Below are 9694 nucleotides of genomic sequence, written 5' to 3' on the forward strand. Positions count from 1 at the left end.
AGGAAGCCTAGGCTAGAACAAATATTTCTTGCAGGTCTTCTCAATGCACTATTGAGCTACTTTGTTATGCCATTGTTTGTAGTCATCCTGTGCAATCTTCTTGGGTTTCACAGGATTCATCAATGTCTTTGCAGAGGAGGCATTTGCTGTCTGTTACTATCTTTTCAGTTCTGACCTTTGATGCACTTGTCCTTAAGTCTTGGTGTTGTACAGTCCAAATTAGCACCCCTCTTTCTTTTTTTTTCTTTTTTCCCCCCATTTCTTTTTCTCATTTTTAACTATTGCCAAGTCTTCTTGTCATCTACTTTGCCTGTTAATTTTTTTTAATGTACTGGCCATGTAATTCTTTGCCTTTCCATGTCTCCTTTCTACTCTTTATTTGGTCTTTCTTGTGGCCAGTTTGGTCTCTCCAGTATTCAGTAAGCCTGCATGATGTACTAGCTTTAGTGCATCTTCTTAACTGTCCTTCAGATATTCTTCCAATTCTTCAACTGTCTGATGTACTTGCAACACTCCATGCCTACCTATTTTCCTTGGTAAATAGAATCTGTCACCATCGCTGTGTGGATGAAGGGCATGTTTCACTATTCTTATTTTTCTGGTCTTCCTCTCCAGAGTTTTTAGCTCTGCTTGAGCCCAGTCCAGAATTCTAGTTGTGTGTCTAATGACTGGAACTGCAGTGGTGTTAATTTCCTTGATGGTATTTCCTCCACTGAGTTTGGATTTTAAGATCTTCTTTGCTCTCGTGATGTATTGATTATTATCCTTCTTGACTTCACTGTGTTTGATATTGTCAGAATGAAGGATGCCCAGGTACTTGTAGTGATCCTCTTCATGCAGATGCTTGTTGTTATTTCCATTTCTTCCATTTTCACTATTTTTCTCCTACCAATGATAAGGGTGGCACATCTATCCAGTCCAAACTCAATTGCAGCATTTTGGCTGTATATACAAAGAAGTTGAATAGTGATTCTGTTTCAGAGGGTGTTTTTCAATACAGCTTCAGATTGTGCACATAAAAAAGGTGGGATAATCTAGCAGGTGTTTTTCATATTTGACAGTCATGAGCTGACTTGTTCAGTATTGTTGACAGAAGAATCAACACAATGATAAACAGTAGTGGTGACAATGAGTCTCTTTCGATTCCTCTTTTGATATTAACCTTTTGCAGTGTATTATTATCCAGCAACTGTGTCTTCCATTGTGCTTTTGCTCAAAGCTTCTGATGTTTCTATTGACTCCTGTTATTTCTGTCTTCTTCTACCTTGTCAAAAGATGATTAAGGACTGGGTGCTAAAACATAAGAATAATGATTGCAGCAACTGGGTGTGTCTAGTTTAATGAAAAGAAGGACTAGGGATGAGATGGTAGCAGTATTCCAATATCTAAGGGTCTGCCTTAAAGAAGAGGGGGTTAACCTATTCTCCAAAACATCTGAAGGCAGAACAAGAAGCAATGGATGGAAAGTATTCAAGGAGAAAACCAACCTAGAATTAAGAAGAAATTTCCTGACAGTTAGAACAATTAATCAGGGGAATTACATGCCTCCAGAAGTTGTTGGTGCGCCAACACTGTAGGTTTTTTTTTAAGAAGAATAAGCATTTGCCTGAAATGGTAGATGGTTTCCTGCTTGAGTAGGGGGGTTGACTAGATGACCTCCATGATCCCTTTCAATTCTGTTATTCTGTTATTTTGGACAGTTAATTATACAATCATGTGAGAGGGAGTTTAATATGTTCTTGCAATCAACCCAATCTACGTTCAAATGGATCTTCCTCTCCTTGTAGTTTTCAAAAACCATCTTGTCAACTAGGAACTGATATTTTGTTCCTCTGCTTTTTAGTCAGTTCATGTTACTTAGTACTGTAAACAAACAGCCTGCATTTGTTTTGCTTATGTGATTTCTACCGCTAAGCATTAGATACATTATAAAACTGGAAGAATACTGATTTTTCTGATGTATTCCTTTAGCAGTTCTAACCATTTTCAAAAGTAATAAACTGCCATCAAATTATTATGGAGTCAATATTCAAGACAGAAGACAAGATCATCCAATCTGAAGACATCTGTTAATTTTACTTACTTATAACAAACTCCAGAGGATGGCAGAGGACAGGAAGACCTGGAGGAATGTTGTCCATGGGGTCGTGATGGGTCGGACATGACTTTGCAACTAACAACAACAACAATAACAGAATAAAAGTTGCAAGTAGTTTCCCCCTGAAAATACAAAATCCCTCCCTCCATGAAAAAATGAACACCTTTTTTGAGCTTCACATGGAGGAATGTTTTGTAACACAAAATTGGCTTTACTAGGAGCTAGAACAGAGGCAGAAACAATAAATAGGGGGAATATCATTATACATATTTCTATATAATATACTAGCTAGATGTAAAGATTAGATGTTGAAAAAGGGTGACGCTATGTATGTTTTAATAATATCGTTATTAGAATGGTGGACTAAAATGCTGAACAACTAAATAATGAAGGCTTATATTTTAACACAAATATTACAATTTTACACAATATTACACAAATTTAACATTAAAATTACATAAGTATGATCTAAGTAACAAATAATATTAATACTATTACCACTTGTATCCAAATGAATGATACCCAGATGCCTCACCGTTCATGTATTGATATTGATGTATATTCAAAACTTTTAAAAAAAAACTTTTAAAAAATAATCTATTTTATAGGGGGGGAGTTTTCTGTTCCTAACACAAATATGGCGTACCAGAAAGCTTTTGACAAATATACAGTAATGCATGAATGAAACTGACTGATCCAAAAACATACAAGCTTACCAGATACTGTATTTTGCATGATTTAGTTAGAAGGGGCACTGAGAAAAGTCAAGATGACATTTGCAACTGCATGATCACATTGCTGCCTATTTGTGTGTGTGTGTGTGTGTGTGTGTGTGTGTGGTTTAAGTATGTGTGCTTCATGTGGCTACATAAAAGCAGTGCTTGTTAACCTTGGCAACTTTAAGAACTGTGGACTTCAAGGTTGAAAAACACCATACAAAAATATTCACTAATATTTTATAGGCTATTTACAACAAAGTTTTAAACACATAAGAAGAGTTTGCTTTGGTGCCAAATAATCGTATGTTGAAGTGTTTTGTTTTTTTCTTCTAATATAGTTCTGTACCTAATCTTCCATAACATGGGTAGTTTTGTAAGCTATTTTCCCTAAAGTACATTTTTTAAAAAAATGTAAGCATATTACACTATATGCCTTTTTGTCATGAGGTTTCCTAATTTGTGATTCTTGTGACAATTTACAAGTAGAAAATGGTGGCTGCTTGCAGATGTTCTACTTGCTAGCTAACTAACTGATCTACAAGGGAATGTGAATAACATTTTTCTTTTTGCTTCTATTATAGAATGACTCTACCAAAGGGGTAAAACTGAGGTACATAGAAAAGGTCAAGTTGCCTGGGCAAATTTGCTGGCACACATTTTTTCTAAAAGATGATGATCATTACAGAATGACTGAAAAGCACTTATATATTGGCTAAATATTGTAGCTCAGATTCCTGAGAAAAGTTGAATGTCAGGAAGTTGAGCCAAAGTGGTGGAGGAGGAAAACAGCATTCTGTTTAACCTATTTCCATTAATGACCTGAATAATAGTTCTGATTCTACACTTGTTGCTGAATACACAATCTACACAATCCTCCACAATACTGGTCGTGGTGGAATTTGCAAAACTGTTCTTCAAGTTGGGCAGAGTTCACTTTGCTTCCGGCAGAAACACATATCCAAATAATCCACATTCGCAAGCTAATAAATCTTATCCAGAGAACCTTCTAAAAGTCTGAGCTTTTATAAAAGGTAGAAAGCAACACCTTTAACTTCTATCAAAACGATTCAGAAATTTCAGTATGGGAGAAATGCCAAAATCAAATGCATGTCAAATGTTATTTAACATAGTGCTTTTTTTTTTCTCCAAGCAAATCTATATCTGAGAAATAAGAGTCTAAGACAATATTGCTACAACCAGCACTACTCAATAATTTCATTTCAGAATTTGGATTGCTCATATGGACAGACAAGCTCCAGGAGATGTAAAAGTGAGGCCCAGATTGTTTTAAAAACAATATTTTCTCATATGGTTTCTTGATTTCTGTAAGTGTGCTTTTAAAAAGAACAAAAATTACACACACACACACACACTCACACACACACACACACACACACACACACACACACACATATATATAAATAAAAGTTTAAGGAATCTATGGACTGCAAAATGTTATTCAACACATATTTCCCCTCTGATTCAAGATAATTTGATGGATTTCAGGTTTACATTATTTTGTTTCTAACAAGTGTTCCAAGCATGACTTGCTGCTATACATGGCCTAGCAAACATATAAATAATTGTTTGCTTTAGTATCTATAAACAATTTGTTTGCTTAACATATCTAAAATAATTTGATGTATTATAGTCACAGCTACAGCTGTCATCTGGTTTCTTCAGTAAGCAAGATATATCTTTCATGTCCTCCTCCCAGAGTCATTTTTTTTAAATCCATGCAGGTATTTTATCTCTCTTGTTAATGTAATGTAAAACTTTCAGATTTTTGGGGGGACATACATACAAATTTGTAATCTGCAACAAGATAAGTGACTTCAAAGAAAAGGTAAAGGCTTGATGGGAAAACAGTACAAGATAATACATATAAGCCTACACTGAAATTGATAAAGCATCTCAAGTAAAAGTTGAACAAATTTTTGGACCTAAGAGAATCATACTTGTATGTAGAACATCTGATCTCAAGAATACTTTTTTGAAATAGTATATTCATACCAGAAGTTAAAACTGAGAAACTTTTGTCTATATTACTTCCCTATAGATAACCTGACAGATGTATATTGCTTTCTCTGCATAAGCTAGAAAGAAATAATGCTTATTTCTCCAGTACAATTTTAAAAATAGAAATATAGATCTTGCAAAACACCCTTCAACAACCTCAGTTCTGTTAAGTGGCACATTAACAGGTTCAAAAAATGTGCTTTTGGCCTACATATGGCTCAATTTAAGTGAAAATAGATTCCTGGACTCCTGGAACATAGACACGATGTGATATGAATTCTTTAACTTTTAGAAGAGCTGCAAAAAACAAAAGGAGAAAATCACATCACATTTTTAGAAGAACATGGGTGTATAACAGTGTAGCACCATTTCTTTGAAAAATAGCCCTATGTTTAGGTATTCTTCATCTTTCTTATCACTGCTTTTTTAATACATGCATATTTCAAATGGATGAAGTTTTTAAATGAGCAAATGCAAAGATTGGTGTCTTTTTTTCTCTCCAATATTAAAAAAAAATCCATGTGGAGATTTTGCAGTATCTTTCCCCTGGAGTGGAGTGAGAATGGAGATTTTGCAGTATCCTTCCCCTGCCATGCCTACCAAGCCACACCCACCAAGCCACACTACACCCACCAAGCCATGCCCACAGAACCAGTAGTAAAATAAATTTAATTTCACCAATGCCACTAACTTATAGTAGAAGGTGGAATCTATGCACTTGGCAATGGATCACAAACCAATTGAATGCAATAAGAAAGTGAAAGTAACAGTTTCAACCTACCACCAATGAAAACTAAAAGCATACAGTGTAACTGCCCTTACTGTTTAATCAGTCCTTGTCCTATACTCATGCCAGCTTGACTCCAGCCATCTTAAGAAAATCCTGGCCAGACAGACACTTTAGCAGCAGCTTGCAAAAAATTAATTTCAGACTATAAACTACTTGCATCCTCTCAATGGAAAATTCCAGGTCTGTCTTACCCTCTCTTCTTTCACTTCCAGGAAAAGAATAAACACGCAAGCTACATATGTATCCATACAAAGTGAAATCAAATTTAAATGTACAAAATTAAAATATCAAAATGTGCATATATGCATGTGCGCACGTGTACACGCGCACACATACAACCCTTCTTTAGATTCTGTTCTATTGTAATAAATTCTATAGTTCTTTTTTTCTTAGTAGATATGATATAACACAGGGACATTATAATAATCTTATTATTTCCCATAATTGGTACAGTCTCAGTAGAGGCTTGCTTTCATCAATAGCAATTCTATGAAATATCCCCATAGAAATGTATTTTATTAACACAAAAGGGCTAGGTTTTTCTTGCTAAACTCATAGTATATTAGTACTATCTTCCTCTCACTGGAGTTTCCCTCTTTGGGTACCTGACCTGAAATTTTGATGTTATTCTTAGAAGATTTTTTTAAAAAATCTTCCATTTGAAGTGATATATCTGCTTTATGAAGAGAGGTCCATATGAATTGTGTAAAAATATTGATTATATTTTACAATATCCTTGATGGGGGGAAAACACATTTTCCTATAACCTAGAGAGGAGTTCTCACATGTGCCATTGGTGAAAGCCAAGCTGCAAAAGATGGCACCAGTGAATCCCAGCGATGGGATTCAAAAATTTTTACTACCAGTTTTGTGGGCGTGGCTTGGTGGACATGGCAGGGGAAGGATACTGCAAAATCCCCATTCCCTGCCCACCCCACTAACCTGCTTTCCAGCTCTATTCTCTTGTGCAGGGCAACAAAAGAAAACCCAGCCAATCAGCTGGGAGGCAGCAACAGACGAACCACGGCAATCAGCTGGGTGGCAGTGAATATATCGATTGGGTGCTCCAGCCTTACAAGCTAGGCCTCCTTGCAGGCCCCTAGGAGCCAAAATGGGATGTGTGGGGACTCCTGGAAGGGGTGAGGAAGGTGGGGCGGGGCCAACCAGAGGTGGTATTTGCCAGTTCTCTGAACTACTCAAAATTTTCACTACCGGTTAATCAGAACTGGTCCAAACTGGGTGAATACCACCTCTGGATGGTGCACATTGGATTTAATCCAGGGCTGGGATGAAGACAGTTCAATGAGGGATGAGCACTGACAACTATGCCTTGGCAGTCAGGAATCTATGTCTACAGGAATCTATGTCTACAACAAGTGTGTTTTCTCTCAAGATGTCTTGCTGAACGAAGTAGAAACAGGGCTGAAAATATGTGAGCACAGGCACCAAAGACTTCATTGGATTGAGACTGAAAAAATTACCCATATTAGAGGTTAAAAGTCAACATTCCTCTTTGTGCTCTACTTGAGGATGAGTTACACTGCTCCAAGGATAACACCCTACATTTCAAAATGTTCACTGATTAAACATATATTGCCATGTCTGCTATTACAATGTGTCCCATATGTTGGAGCTTGCAATGCAGCAACTTAATTTATGTTTGTTATTTGTCATTTGCTACCAACCTGATACCTATGAACACCTATGATTTAGACTTAAAGTGTTTAAATTATATGATGCTACACTATAGATATTTCTAAATTTTCTTATGTATTCAGCAAGTAAGGCAAAAGTTCATCATGTTATGAAGTCAGTTTTGGCAGCACTATCTAATTTAAGTAAACACTTATTTCCCCAAAGCATTAAGTTTCATCATATACCTTGACTTCATAAGACTTAGCAAAACAATGTTATATTCATATTGAAATCATATTACAGATACACTGCCTCTATATATTATGCCTAGTTAGACTAAGCATGAGAGGCTAGTAGTTGCATTTTACAATACAAATATTAAAGGCAATGCTGACCTAGTCTGTTGATCTGAGAGTTTTGTATGATATGTCAATGGTGACACTTCAAAAAATGTGTAGCCTCAGGACCTGAGGGTACTTCACTGCAATGGAATTATATTATTGATTTAAGCCTATGCACGTAAATCTATTTTATTCCCAAAATTTGTCCAATCTTCCCAAAACATAGATTTAAAAAGTGGCATGACGTTTTGGTTCAATCCTTTGAAATGAACAACCATGAGACAGGGATAAAAGTAAGATGAAAACATTGGTGCATCTGAATGTGCAGGACCCCGAGCCAAAGAAAACAATGAAAAAAATATACTGGTTCAATATCTGGATTCTTGTGTGAAATATAGCAAGCTACATTTTATTTTACATTCAGTGTTGTGGTGGCTCAGTGGCTAAGACACTGACCTTGTTGATCAAAAGGTCGGCAGTTCAGCGGTTCGAATCCCTAGTGCCACATAACGGGGTGAGCTCCCGTTACTTTTCCCAGCTTCTGCCAACCTAGCAGTTTGAAAGCACATAAAAAATGCAAGTAGAAAAACAGGGACCACCTTTGGTGGGAAGGTAACAGCATTCCGTACGCCTTTGGTGTTTAGTCATGACAGCGACATGACCACAGAGACATCTTCGGACATGCTGGCTCTTTGGCTTTGAAACGGAGATGAGCACCGCCCCCTAGAGTCGGAAACGACTAGCACATATGCAAGGGGAAACTTTTTCTTTTACCTTACATTTTATAATTGACCAGCCTTATTAGAAAAATGCCCATTAGAAAAATGTCAAGCTCCTTCTCTGTATTTTTCAATCCCCAGCTGGCTGTTTCATGTATTCCAGAACACATAAGCAACTGACTTCACCATGCATATATTTTATTTCTACCAATTTGAAGCCCAAAATAGCTAAAGTAAAATCACACTAAAGATAAGAATGTCATCCTACCATGTGGTAGCAATGGAAACTGTGTTTGAATGTAGAAAACATTATACCTTAGTATAAAAATATGTTTGTTAGGAAAACTGAATATGCATTGAAATATTTATGGAAAACTGAAAAACTAAGCAAACCAACAAATACGGCCAACTCTGTCAGGAAATATTATATGACCTGATATATCTATATTCCATTCAATGAAGGATAATGCATAATAGTGCATTTGCATAATACACCAAGAAAAAACTCCTGGCTGTTTGTTTATACAATCTATATGGGTTCCTATCTCTCTGAAGTAATTCTAGGCAATATACAATGTTCTCTATTTTGCAAAATCGCCAAGGATCAGAAAATCTAATCCCCATTGGACAATCTAAATCATCCAAGGTAGCAAATTTGTCTGTGTTGAAGGAATAGGAAAAGTTTATCAGCACTAGATCACCGCCATTCCACCCCAGACAGAAAATCTATTCAGAGCAATACAGATTCCAAATGAAATAGATTCATGGATGACAATAAGTTATTAACTACTCCCAAGTAGGCAACCTCAAAGACTAGTATCTCTTCACCAGCCTAACCTACTTTGCAGGATTGTGCATAAAATGAAGGAAATTTCCGATGAATGTTGCTTTCAACTCCTGGAGGAAAGGTGAATGAGAAATCAAATAAATGCCTCTGAAGGCATTTCTCAGCACAATAACTCAACATGACTACAAATCTATACATATATAACCACAATTGGTCAGAGGGAAAATCATAGCATTATCAACAAAGACATACTATAAGCAATTTTTTTCTATCGTTCATTTACCTGAAATTTTTGAGGAAGCCAAACTGAGAAATGGAATGTATGCCGAATACCAGGCAAATATTGGGTTTTTTTCCACTGAATGTTGGACAACAAAATAGCCAGATTCTCTGCTGCCATGGCATTCAGGCTACTGGAAGTTTTTTAAACTTTTATTATAAACCATCTATGAGAATTATATATACCGGTAAATAATGGAGAAGACATGAAAACAACTATGCCCATCAGCGGTTGTGGTAAATCAAATTTTAAAAGCTATGTTAAAATTGAAAAAAAAATTCAAATCTAAAATCAAGTTTATTGTTT

General features: G+C 36.1%; 1 long non-coding RNA gene across 1 annotated transcript in view; it reads right to left on the reverse strand.

The window, feature by feature from the left end:
• LOC131195755 (uncharacterized) overlaps positions 1-2165 on the reverse strand; it is a 28130-nt gene extending 25965 nt beyond the window's left edge. The window contains exon 1 of the long non-coding RNA XR_009154537.1: positions 2084-2165. This is a non-coding gene — a long non-coding RNA (uncharacterized LOC131195755). The remainder of the gene's footprint in view (positions 1-2083) is intronic.
• Positions 2166-9694: the final 7529 nt, after the last annotated feature.

The sequence above is a fragment of the Ahaetulla prasina genome, chromosome 3 (assembly GCF_028640845.1).
Source record: "Ahaetulla prasina isolate Xishuangbanna chromosome 3, ASM2864084v1, whole genome shotgun sequence".
NCBI lineage: Eukaryota > Metazoa > Chordata > Lepidosauria > Squamata > Colubridae > Ahaetulla > Ahaetulla prasina.